The following is a 13,267-nucleotide window of genomic DNA, read 5'->3' as shown; positions in this document are numbered from 1 at the left end:
CCTAACCCCTACCCCAACAAACCCTAGAAACCCTAACCCTAAAAACCCTTACAGCCCTAACCCAATAAAATTTACCACACTAAACCCCTGAAGACTGTTTTGGGGGGTCCACATCCAATTCTGGAATTTCACACTTCCATTTAAGTCTTCTTCCCCCCAATTTGGGGGTTCGCCCAACCAATTTTGGGGGTTCCTCCCCTAATTTGGGGGGGACACAACCAATCTGGGGGGGGACACAACCAATTTGGGGGGTCCCCCCAATTTTAGAGTCCCCCACCCTCCTTTTTTGGGTTTCCCCCAATATTAAGAGCTCTTCCGCCCAATTTTGGGGGACCCCACAATTTTGACGTTTCTTCCCCTAAATTGGGGCTTCGACCCTTCAATTTTGGGGGGGGCTCCCCCCTTAGTTTGGCCTTCCACCCTAATATTGGGCCTTACCCCTAAGAACCCTGACCCCTAACACTACGGCTCCCACGGATCTAACCCTAACCCCTACCCCAAAAAACCCTAGAAACCCTAACCCTAAAAACCCTTACAGTCCTAACCCGATAAAATTTACCGCACTAGACCTACGCCTAAAAGCCCTAACCCTAAAAATTAAGACCCTCTAAACCCTAACCCAAAACGTAAAGATTCTCAAAGCCCTAACGCTGGAGACCCTAACCTTAAAAAAAAAAAATAAGACCTTAAAACCCTAACCCTAAATACCTGACCATAACTAAAACCCTAAGACCCTAACCCTAAAAACCCTATCAACACTAAAACCACAAAATACTTTAAAACCTTAACACACTAACCCCCAAACCCTAACCCTTATAACTCCAACCCTAACAACCTTAAAATCCTAACCCTAAACCCTGGAAACCCTAACCCTGAAACCCAACCCTAGTGCCTTAGCCCTGAAACCTTAAAACCCTAACACCTTATTAGAAACACTCTGTAACCAATACCATAGGCTCAGGCAAGTATCTCAGTGAGGTAGCATTTTTATTCACGATTGCAATGGCAGGCGTCCCACAAGCCACCTACTAGTTCCATAACACAGTTTATATAATTTTTTTTTTCCTCTCGGTGACCAGGACCCTCCCCAGTTTCCCCATTGACTGGGTAATCCATGTTCACAATCTATCCAGTGCTTCACAGAAAATACACAGCTGCTGGCCTGTTACTAGTCAATTTTATTTTTTTCTTGACTGTTTTCCTCTTTGAGGTGGTAATGTTTCTTACACCGTGATTTCCACCCAATTGCTATAAAGGATTCTGGTTGTCTGCATTTTACAAGGTTGTCTGTTAAGCTTTCTTATCACTGCAAGCATATATCAATACCACCTTCCTTCCCTCTAAACGATGTAACTCTGTGCAAAAACATTTTTATTCCCACAACCTTGATCCCCTTACCCTAAAATCCTTATTCTCTTTAACCCTAACAACTCTAACCACAACCCTAACCCTTCATATCAACCCCCTGACGCTAATGACACTGACTAATGATCCAAACCCCAAACCCCAGGCAACCAACAAAGAAACAGACACAAAGCTGAAAACTACAAAAAAGGCAAAACCCTGGATACAGACCCCAAATCACAAACACGCTACCAAAATGCTACAGAAAAGCCCCAGACGCAGGCCCCAAGAACTACAGCTAGGCCCCAGAAGCTCTAGACACATCCCAAAGCCAAAATGCGATCCCCAAACACTACAGAAAAGCCCCCAAACACCAGACACAGGCTGCAGAAGTCTACAAGCAGGCCCCAGCCACACCCGGATGCAGACCCCAACTGTCCACAAGCAGCTCCCAACCCACCCCCCCCATGAACTGGACCCCCCCCCACCACCACCCAGATGCATGCCCCAGGCCCCAGGCCTCAGCCCCAGCCCCCACACCCCAGACTCAGGCCCCAAAGGTGTACAACCAGCTCCCAACTGCCCCCCTCAAAGGGAGGCCCCAAAGCCTGCCAGAGGACCCTAGAGCGTACAAGCAGCTCCCAACCCCCCCGGCACAGGCCCCAACCCCCCCCCAGACACAGGCCCCAAAGGTGTACAAGCAACTCCCCATCCTCCCCAGAGGCACGCCCCAAAGGTGTACAAACAGCCCCAACCCCCCAAGACCCAGACCCCTACAGCGTAGAAGCAGCTCCCAACCCCATGCCCCCAAGGCACATGCCCCAACCCCTCCCCCAAGGCAGGCCCTAACAGTGTACAAGCAGCTCCCACCCCCCCCCAGACGCAGGCCCCAAAGGTGTACAAGCAGGCCCCTACAGTATACAAGCAGCTCACAACCACCCCCCCAAAGGCAGGCCCCAACCCCCTCCAGATGCAAGCCCGAAAGGTTAAAACCAGCTCCAACCCCCCAACCCCCCCCCGCCCCGCGCAGACGCAGGCCCCAAAGGTGTACAAGCAATTCCCAACCCCTCCAAGGCAGGCCCCAAAAGTGTACAGGCAGGCCCCTACAGTGTAGAAACGCTCCAACCCCCCCCCGCTTCCACCTCGAGGGAGGCCCTCCCCCCCCAGTATACACGAAGCTCCCAACCCCCTCTCAGAGGAATGCCTAAAAAAGTATACAAGCAGCTCCTAACACCCCCCCACGCCCCCCCAAAAGAGGCAGTCCCCAAAGGTGTACAAGCAGGCCCTCAAATCCCTTAGGTGTACAAGCAGGCCCTTCAAATCCCTTAGCCCCTGCGCCAGCTTTATTGGCGAGCAGCGAGGCTGGGGGGGGAGGGGGGCAAGACAGCCTTAAATAAAATACAAATATAAAAACTGTTATAAATGGCTGTTATAAATCCAAATAGGATTACAATCAAAGTTTACAATTTATTAAACGAATAGAGGCAAGCAAGCAGCGCTGGGTGCGCCGGGAGTCTCTGCTCCCCCAGGACGCACACCTGTTACGTAAGGCGGCTGGTTTTGATGCTCCCAGGCTAATACATATTCATTACTACTTCGAGAAGAGGCAGGGTTATTAGAATTGGTTTCCGGAATCCGAAACCCCTCCCAGGGGCGCCTGCGTACCAGTCTCTGGTGGTCTCTCGGGGCTTGCTCGGGCTGAATGCTGGTTGTCTTCCTCTCAGGCTTTTGTCCTTCAATTGTCCTTCAGCTCCCCCTTCCTCCTCGTTTGGGAGCCTCTGCGCCGGATTTCAGAAACTCTAGCAACATCCCCTGCAGTAGTCAGCACTTTTCCCTAAAAACCCCTTTGTTCTCTTATCACCTAGACCCGGGCCTCGATGGTAACCCTTCAAATCCCTTAGTGACACGAATTGCTGGACCATTCCTTACAAAAGGAAGGATAAAATATGTAGAGGAGCAATGGCACACGCGAAAGCCCAGCGCCGCGGGCAGAGGCAGCGAAGGTTGACGGCAGAACAGTGCTCGGTTTGAACACGGAGAGGGAAAGCGAGGGGAAGGTGGCCGAAGCCGGCCGCAGTCTCTGAGCTCTCCTCCTCATGATTGTTTTCTCTCAAAGCCATTTCTGTCTGTGTGCGGGCACCCGGAGCCGGCAGAAGTCCCCGTGAAGTCCTTCGGCAGGACGGAGGGCTGCGTGGGCTCCAGTGAGAGGGAGTTAGGAGAATCTTATCAAGTAGAGATAGAGCGCTGACGGCGTTAAACTAGGATGCTACTTAGCGTCTTTGCTAACTATGGTGCATTGTGCCAATTAACTAAAGCAAGAAGCCTTGGGCCCCTTACCAAGGTCAGTCTCCTAATAAGAGAGTGAGCCTGTCTTAAGAAACTGGGAGAAACTGGTCCTGCAGATGGACAAGAGCCAAGGAGCAACTGAGTCTGTGCAAAGACAAGAGGTCAACTAGCGGTGACGAGGAAGAGTCATCAATCTTCATGCCCACGACCTCCCGTGCTGCCCAGCGCTGAATAAACATACCTACTTTACAATCTCACTGATTGTGGAGTCCCTTTTCCGCAAGTCACTAGCAGCGGTTTCTTCCGCAGAGGTTTTCCCAGAGCCGCTTCAAAGCTTCCCTCGCGGAGCTGGGGCGTCGCAGGGGGTCGTCAAAGCACGCACACACACACACACACACACACACACACACAGGCGTTGTTGTCCAAACAGAAAGTATTTACAACAAATTCGACAAGCGGTTTTCCTCTGCCAGCAGCAAATGCCTGAGGGCCCCTACAGCTTCACAAATCATAGCACAAAGAGCCTAAAGTTCCTCTAAAATTTAGGGAAATGATTCAAAATAGATCTGCTAGGGGAAAACGATCACTGGCGGCAGGGTACACAATACACGCGAGTCTCAGCTCTCCTCCGCAGGGTCAGTGCCCACGCCCAAGTGCGACGCTGATGGCACCCGAACATTTGCTGTAGCAGGCAGCAGAGCCAGCAGCTCAGGGGAGCAATTTTAAAAACCAGGAGGCACTTAAACCAACCCTTAATTGACCCAGTTACTGCAGGAGAGTCCCGACTACTCGCCCTGGAGTCCTACTGTCACCAGCAAAAAGCACCAACCAAAGCTTGGGGGAACTTTGGTACAGCACAAGAGAAGGGAGTGGGGGTAGCGTAGCCGTATCGCAGAGCTGCTGCTTTTCACACCATTTTATCATCCCTGATAATTGAAAGTAAGGCCGGGTGGGCTGACCCCACCACCACCACTCCTGGCAGCATGTTTGGTCCACAACGCTAGAATAATTATTTTGCTCCCTCCCGTCCCTACAGCTTCATCATCTGAAAAGATTACAGTCAAAACAATGGCATACACAAATAAAAGTCAAGAGTTGACGTAGTAACTCCGGGATTTGGGTATCAACTGTTCGAGAAATCAGAACACCCAGGCTTCACAATGTGCCCAACATCGAGCTGTGCCAAGGGGGGGCGGAAGGAAGAAGCTTTCCGTTTAAGCCTTCAGAGCATCGCTCCATCACTACGTCAATTCACAGCCACCACAGCGTGCCGATGGACATCTTTCTGTGCCAAAAGAAGCAAGTGTTTTGTCCTCTTGATATCAAAGGTAGCCACCTATAGTTACGGAACCATGCACAAGACCTTAACTCTGACCAGCAGGAAAACTTAGGACAACTGAGTGCAGATCCTGCCAATTTCTACCAGTTCCAACTGTGCTTTAAGTCTCATTGCAAAGCCTCAGTTAGAAAAAGGATCACCTCAGGGTATCCAACAAGAAGAAGAGTTGTTTTCTTTTTTTTTTTTTTTTTCTTTTTTTTTTAATATACCATAGGACTATGCAGTTCAATCATCAATCATCTTGGAAAGCTCAAGGAGGAGGTCATCCTCATCCTTCCCTGGGTCCAAGTCGAGCTCGGCTTCCAGTATGCCGTCTGAGAGTTCCCAAAGTAGCATCTCTAAATCCTCGTCTACAGATACGGGCGCGTTGCCTGTGGAACTCAGCCGGCGTGTCCTTGCTTCTTCTAGCTGGGAAGAAGCTGAAGTCGAGCTTGAGAACTCCATTGGCTCCACGGATTCTGCCTGGCTTCCAAGATGTGCTTCAGGTCTTGGCAGAGCAAGGAAGAGAACAATCAGTATATGCCATTTCTTAACGGGAAATCCCTTTTCTGCAAACCGGCTCTTAAAACCGTAGCCAACCCCTCCTGCACTTCAATCTTACCCAGGGATTGTTATTCAATTAACCCAGGGCTACATTTAGAGCCCAATATATTAGCAGGTACATTTTTCAGTTTGGGGGTTTCTCTGTGAAGCCAGAGCACCCGGAGTCTAGCAAAGATGGGAAACCAACATGGCCTCCCGGAAGCCCAGTGTCCGAGAACTACATCTCCCGGCATGCTCTGGGAAAACAATATGGACTCCCGGAAACCCGGTGGCCAAGAACTACATTTCCCAGCACTCCCCAGAAAATTGAGCCTCGCACCTGGCCGTAGGACGCCATTTTTTGCTCTGTTACATTACCGGTTTCGTGTTTATGGAGGGTTTTCCCGCCGTTTTGGGGGGTTTCCCCTCAATTTTGGGTTTTCAGCTCTCCATTTCAGAGTTCTTCCCCGCAATTTTGGGGTTCCTTCCCCTAATTTGGTGCTTCGCCCCCCCCCCCCACTTTTGGGGTTCCCCCTCCATTTTGGGGATTCCCCCCAATTCCAAGCCCCCCACAATTTTGGAGGCCCCCACCATCCTTTCTTGGCCTGCCACCCTCATATTAAGGTTCTTTCCCCCAATGTTGGGGTTCTCACCACATGTTTGAGGTTCCTTCCCTTAATTTGGGGCTTAGCTCCCCGGGATCTGGGGCTTTAACCCCAATTTTGGGGGTCCCCCCCAAGTTTGGGGATTCCTCCCCAGGTCTGGGGGGGGTCCACATTCAATTCTGGAATTTCACACTTCCATTTAAGTCTTCTTCCCCCCAATTTGGGGGTTCACCCACCCAATTTTGGGGGTTCCTCCCCTAATTTGGGGGGACCCGACCAATTTTGGGGGTCCCCCCCAATTGTAGAGTTCCCCACCCTCCTTTTTTGGGTTCCCCCCTAATATTAAAGAGTTCTTCCGCCCAATTTTGGGGGACCCCACAATTTGGCCGTTCCTTCCCCTAACTTTGGGCTTCAACCCTTCGATTTTGGGGGGGGCTCCCCCCCTCTTATTTTGGCCTTCCGCCCTAATATTAGGCCTAACCCCTAAGAACCTTGACCCCTAACCCTATGGCAACCACGGATCTAACCCTAACCCCTACCCCAACAAACCCTAGAAACCCTAACCCTAAAAACCCTTACAGCCCTAACCCAATAAAATTTACCACACTAAACCCCTGAAGACTGTTCTGGGGGGTCCACATTCAATTCTGGAATTTCACACTTCCATTTAAGTGTTCTTCCCCCCCAATATGGGGGTTCGCCCACCCAATTTTGGGGGTTCCTCCCCTAATTGGCGGGGACACAACCAATTTGGGGGGGGACACAACCAATTTTAGAGTCCCCCACCCTCCTTTTTTGGGTTTCCCCCAATATTAAGAGCTCTTCCGCTCAATTTTGGGGGACCCCACAATTTTGACGTTCCTTCCCCTAACTTTGGGCTTCAACCCTTCAATTTTGGGTGGCCTCCTCCCCTCTTATTTTGGCCTTCCGCCCTAATATTAGGCCTAACCCCTAAGAACCTTGACCCCTAACGCTATGGCAACCACGGATCTAACCCTAACCCCTACCCCAACAAACCCTAGTAACCCTAACCCTAAAAACCCTTACAGCCCTAACCCGATAAAATTTACCACACTAAACCCCTGAAGACTCTTCTGGGGGGTCCACATCCAATTCTGGAATTTCACACTTCCATTTAAGTCTTCTTCCCCCCAATTTGGGGGTTCGCCCAACCAATTTTGGGGGTTCCTCCCCTAATTTGGGGGGGACACAACCAATTTGGGGGGGGACACAACCAATTTGGGGGGTCCCCCCAATTTTAGAGTCCCCCACCCTCCTTTTTTGGGTTTCCCCCAATATTAAGAGCTCTTCCGCCCAATTTTGGGGGACCCCACAATTTTGACGTTTCTTCCCCTAAATTGGGGCTTCGACCCTTCAATTTTGGGGGGGGCTCCCCCCTTAGTTTGGCCTTCCACCCTAATATTGGGCCTTACCCCTAAGAACCCTGACCCCTAACACTACGGCTCCCACGGATCTAACCCTAACCCCTACCCCAAAAAACCCTAGAAACCCTAACCCTAAAAACCCTTACAGTCCTAACCCGATAAAATTTACCACACTAGACCTACGCCTAAAAGCCCTAACCCTAAAAATTAAGACCCTCTAAACCCTAACCCAAAACGTAAAGATTCTCAAAGCCCTAACGCTGGAGACCCTAACCTTAAAAAAAAAAAAATAAGACCTTAAAACCCTAACCCTAAATACCTGACCATAACTAAAACCCTAAGACCCTAACCCTAAAAACCCTATCAACACTAAAACCACAAAATACTTTAAAACCTTAACACACTAACCCCCAAACCCTAACCCTTATAACTCCAACCCTAACAACCTTAAAATCCTAACCCTAAACCCTGGAAACCCTAACCCTGAAACCCAACCCTAGTGCCTTAGCCCTGAAACCTTAAAACCCTAACACCTTATTAGAAACACTCTGTAACCAATACCATAGGCTCAGGCAAGTATCTCAGTGAGGTAGCATTTTTATTCATGATTGCAATGGCAGGCGTCCCACAAGCCACCTACTAGTTCCATAACACAGTTTATATAATTTTTTTTTTCCTCTCGGTGACCAGGACCCTCCCCAGTTTCCCCATTGACTGGGTAATCCATGTTCACAATCTATCCAGTGCTTCACAGAAAATACACAGCTGCTGGCCTGTTACTAGTCAATTTTATTTTTTTCTTGACTGTTTTCCTCTTTGAGGTGGTAATGTTTCTTACACCGTGATTTCCACCCAATTGCTATAAAGGATTCTGGTTGTCTGCATTTTACAAGGTTGTCTGTTAAGCTTTCTTATCACTGCAAGCATATATCAATACCACCTTCCTTCCCTCTAAACGATGTAACTCTGTGCAAAAACATTTTTATTCCCACAACCTTGATCCCCTTACCCTAAAATCCTTATTCTCTTTAACCCTAACAACTCTAACCACAACCCTAACCCTTCATATCAACCCCCCGACGCTAATGACACTGACTAATGATCCAAACCCCAAACCCCAGGCAACCAACAAAGAAACAGACACAAAGCTGAAAACTACAAAAAAGGCAAAACCCTGGATACAGACCCCAAATCACAAACACGCTACCAAAATGCTACAGAAAAGCCCCAGACGCAGGCCCCAAGCACTACAGCTAGGCCCCAGAAGCTCTAGACACATCCCAAAGCCAAAATGCGATCCCCAAACACTACAGAAAAGCCCCCAAACACCAGACACAGGCTGCAGAAGTCTACAAGCAGGCCCCAGCCACACCCGGATGCAGACCCCAACTGTCCACAAGCAGCTCCCAACCCACCCCCCCCATGAACTGGACCCCCCACCACCACCACCCAGATGCATGCCCAGGCCCCAGGCCTCAGCCCCAGCCCCCACACCCCAGACTCAGGCCCCAAAGGTGTACAACCAGCTCCCAACTGCCCCCCTCAAAGGGAGGCCCCAAAGCCTGCCAGAGGACCCTAGAGCGTACAAGCAGCTCCCAACCCCCCCGGCACAGGCCCCAACCCCCCCCCAGACACAGGCCCCAAAGGTGTACAAGCAACTCCCCATCCTCCCCAGAGGCACGCCCCAAAGGTGTACAAACAGCCCCAACCCCCCAAGACCCAGACCCCTACAGCGTAGAAGCAGCTCCCAACCCCATGCCCCCAAGGCACATGCCCCAACCCCTCCCCCAAGGCAGGCCCTAACAGTGTACAAGCAGCTCCCACCCCCCCCCAGACGCAGGCCCCAAAGGTGTACAAGCAGGCCCCTACAGTATACAAGCAGCTCACAACCACCCCCCCAAAGGCAGGCCCCAACCCCCTCCAGATGCAAGCCCGAAAGGTTAAAACCAGCTCCAACCCCCCAACCCCCCCCCGCCCCGCGCAGACGCAGGCCCCAAAGGTGTACAAGCAATTCCCAACCCCTCCAAGGCAGGCCCCAAAAGTGTACAGGCAGGCCCCTACAGTGTAGAAACGCTCCAACCCCCCCCCGCTTCCACCTCGAGGGAGGCCCTCCCCCCCCAGTATACACGAAGCTCCCAACCCCCTCTCAGAGGAATGCCTAAAAAAGTATACAAGCAGCTCCTAACACCCCCCCACGCCCCCCCAAAAGAGGCAGTCCCCAAAGGTGTACAAGCAGGCCCTCAAATCCCTTAGGTGTACAAGCAGGCCCTTCAAATCCCTTAGCCCCTGCGCCAGCTTTATTGGCGAGCAGCGAGGCTGGGGGGGGAGGGGGGCAAGACAGCCTTAAATAAAATACAAATATAAAAACTGTTATAAATGGCTGTTATAAATCCAAATAGGATTACAATCAAAGTTTACAATTTATTAAACGAATAGAGGCAAGCAAGCAGCGCTGGGTGCGCCGGGAGTCTCTGCTCCCCCAGGACGCACACCTGTTACGTAAGGCGGCTGGTTTTGATGCTCCCAGGCTAATACATATTCATTACTACTTCGAGAAGAGGCAGGGTTATTAGAATTGGTTTCCGGAATCCGAAACCCCTCCCAGGGGCGCCTGCGTACCAGTCTCTGGTGGTCTCTCGGGGCTTGCTCGGGCTGAATGCTGGTTGTCTTCCTCTCAGGCTTTTGTCCTTCAATTGTCCTTCAGCTCCCCCTTCCTCCTCGTTTGGGAGCCTCTGCGCCGGATTTCAGAAACTCTAGCAACATCCCCTGCAGTAGTCAGCACTTTTCCCTAAAAACCCCTTTGTTCTCTTATCACCTAGACCCGGGCCTCGATGGTAACCCTTCAAATCCCTTAGTGACACGAATTGCTGGACCATTCCTTACAAAAGGAAGGATAAAATATGTAGAGGAGCAATGGCACACGCGAAAGCCCAGCGCCGCGGGCAGAGGCAGCGAAGGTTGACGGCAGAACAGTGCTCGGTTTGAACACGGAGAGGGAAAGCGAGGGGAAGGTGGCCGAAGCCGGCCGCAGTCTCTGAGCTCTCCTCCTCATGATTGTTTTCTCTCAAAGCCATTTCTGTCTGTGTGCGGGCACCCGGAGCCGGCAGAAGTCCCCGTGAAGTCCTTCGGCAGGACGGAGGGCTGCGTGGGCTCCAGTGAGAGGGAGTTAGGAGAATCTTATCAAGTAGAGATAGAGCGCTGACGGCGTTAAACTAGGATGCTACTTAGCGTCTTTGCTAACTATGGTGCATTGTGCCAATTAACTAAAGCAAGAAGCCTTGGGCCCCTTACCAAGGTCAGTCTCCTAATAAGAGAGTGAGCCTGTCTTAAGAAACTGGGAGAAACTGGTCCTGCAGATGGACAAGAGCCAAGGAGCAACTGAGTCTGTGCAAAGACAAGAGGTCAACTAGCGGTGACGAGGAAGAGTCATCAATCTTCATGCCCACGACCTCCCGTGCTGCCCAGCGCTGAATAAACATACCTACTTTACAATCTCACTGATTGTGGAGTCCCTTTTCCGCAAGTCACTAGCAGCGGTTTCTTCCGCAGAGGTTTTCCCAGAGCCGCTTCAAAGCTTCCCTCGCGGAGCTGGGGCGTCGCAGGGGGTCGTCAAAGCACGCACACACACACACACACACACACACACACACAGGCGTTGTTGTCCAAACAGAAAGTATTTACAACAAATTCGACAAGCGGTTTTCCTCTGCCAGCAGCAAATGCCTGAGGGCCCCTACAGCTTCACAAATCATAGCACAAAGAGCCTAAAGTTCCTCTAAAATTTAGGGAAATGATTCAAAATAGATCTGCTAGGGGAAAACGATCACTGGCGGCAGGGTACACAATACACGCGAGTCTCAGCTCTCCTCCGCAGGGTCAGTGCCCACGCCCAAGTGCGACGCTGATGGCACCCGAACATTTGCTGTAGCAGGCAGCAGAGCCAGCAGCTCAGGGGAGCAATTTTAAAAACCAGGAGGCACTTAAACCAACCCTTAATTGACCCAGTTACTGCAGGAGAGTCCCGACTACTCGCCCTGGAGTCCTACTGTCACCAGCAAAAAGCACCAACCAAAGCTTGGGGGAACTTTGGTACAGCACAAGAGAAGGGAGTGGGGGTAGCGTAGCCGTATCGCAGAGCTGCTGCTTTTCACACCATTTTATCATCCCTGATAATTGAAAGTAAGGCCGGGTGGGCTGACCCCACCACCACCACTCCTGGCAGCATGTTTGGTCCACAACGCTAGAATAATTATTTTGCTCCCTCCCGTCCCTACAGCTTCATCATCTGAAAAGATTACAGTCAAAACAATGGCATACACAAATAAAAGTCAAGAGTTGACGTAGTAACTCCGGGATTTGGGTATCAACTGTTCGAGAAATCAGAACACCCAGGCTTCACAATGTGCCCAACATCGAGCTGTGCCAAGGGGGGGCGGAAGGAAGAAGCTTTCCGTTTAAGCCTTCAGAGCATCGCTCCATCACTACGTCAATTCACAGCCACCACAGCGTGCCGATGGACATCTTTCTGTGCCAAAAGAAGCAAGTGTTTTGTCCTCTTGATATCAAAGGTAGCCACCTATAGTTACGGAACCATGCACAAGACCTTAACTCTGACCAGCAGGAAAACTTAGGACAACTGAGTGCAGATCCTGCCAATTTCTACCAGTTCCAACTGTGCTTTAAGTCTCATTGCAAAGCCTCAGTTAGAAAAAGGATCACCTCAGGGTATCCAACAAGAAGAAGAGTTGTTTTCTTTTTTTTTTTTTTTTTCTTTTTTTTTTAATATACCATAGGACTATGCAGTTCAATCATCAATCATCTTGGAAAGCTCAAGGAGGAGGTCATCCTCATCCTTCCCTGGGTCCAAGTCGAGCTCGGCTTCCAGTATGCCGTCTGAGAGTTCCCAAAGTAGCATCTCTAAATCCTCGTCTACAGATACGGGCGCGTTGCCTGTGGAACTCAGCCGGCGTGTCCTTGCTTCTTCTAGCTGGGAAGAAGCTGAAGTCGAGCTTGAGAACTCCATTGGCTCCACGGATTCTGCCTGGCTTCCAAGATGTGCTTCAGGTCTTGGCAGAGCAAGGAAGAGAACAATCAGTATATGCCATTTCTTAACGGGAAATCCCTTTTCTGCAAACCGGCTCTTAAAACCGTAGCCAACCCCTCCTGCACTTCAATCTTACCCAGGGATTGTTATTCAATTAACCCAGGGCTACATTTAGAGCCCAATATATTAGCAGGTACATTTTTCAGTTTGGGGGTTTCTCTGTGAAGCCAGAGCACCCGGAGTCTAGCAAAGATGGGAAACCAACATGGCCTCCCGGAAGCCCAGTGTCCGAGAACTACATCTCCCGGCATGCTCTGGGAAAACAATATGGACTCCCGGAAACCCGGTGGCCAAGAACTACATTTCCCAGCACTCCCCAGAAAATTGAGCCTCGCACCTGGCCGTAGGACGCCATTTTTTGCTCTGTTACATTACCGGTTTCGTGTTTATGGAGGGTTTTCCCGCCGTTTTGGGGGGTTTCCCCTCAATTTTGGGTTTTCAGCTCTCCATTTCAGAGTTCTTCCCCGCAATTTTGGGGTTCCTTCCCCTAATTTGGTGCTTCGCCCCCCCCCCCCACTTTTGGGGTTCCCCCTCCATTTTGGGGATTCCCCCCAATTCCAAGCCCCCCACAATTTTGGAGGCCCCCACCATCCTTTCTTGGCCTGCCACCCTCATATTAAGGTTCTTTCCCCCAATGTTGGGGTTCTCACCACATGTTTGAGGTTCCTTCCCTTAATTTGGG

General features: G+C 50.8%; 1 long non-coding RNA gene across 1 annotated transcript in view; it reads right to left on the bottom strand.

Moving 5' to 3' along the window:
- The window catches only part of LOC310890853, a 34,551-nt gene extending 21,662 nt beyond the window's left edge, over nt 1-12,889 (bottom strand). The window contains exons 1-2 of the long non-coding RNA XR_014577334.1: nt 12,270-12,889; nt 5,179-5,456 (exon numbers count right to left, since the gene is read on the bottom strand). This is a non-coding gene — a long non-coding RNA (uncharacterized lncRNA). The remainder of the gene's footprint in view (nt 1-5,178; nt 5,457-12,269) is intronic.
- Nucleotides 12,890-13,267: the final 378 nt, after the last annotated feature.

The sequence above is a fragment of the Anser anser genome (genome assembly GCF_964211835.1).
Source record: "Anser anser genome assembly, contig: HAP1_SCAFFOLD_154, whole genome shotgun sequence".
Taxonomy (NCBI): domain Eukaryota; kingdom Metazoa; phylum Chordata; class Aves; order Anseriformes; family Anatidae; genus Anser; species Anser anser.
This window is presented reverse-complemented; position numbering and strand designations above follow the sequence as displayed.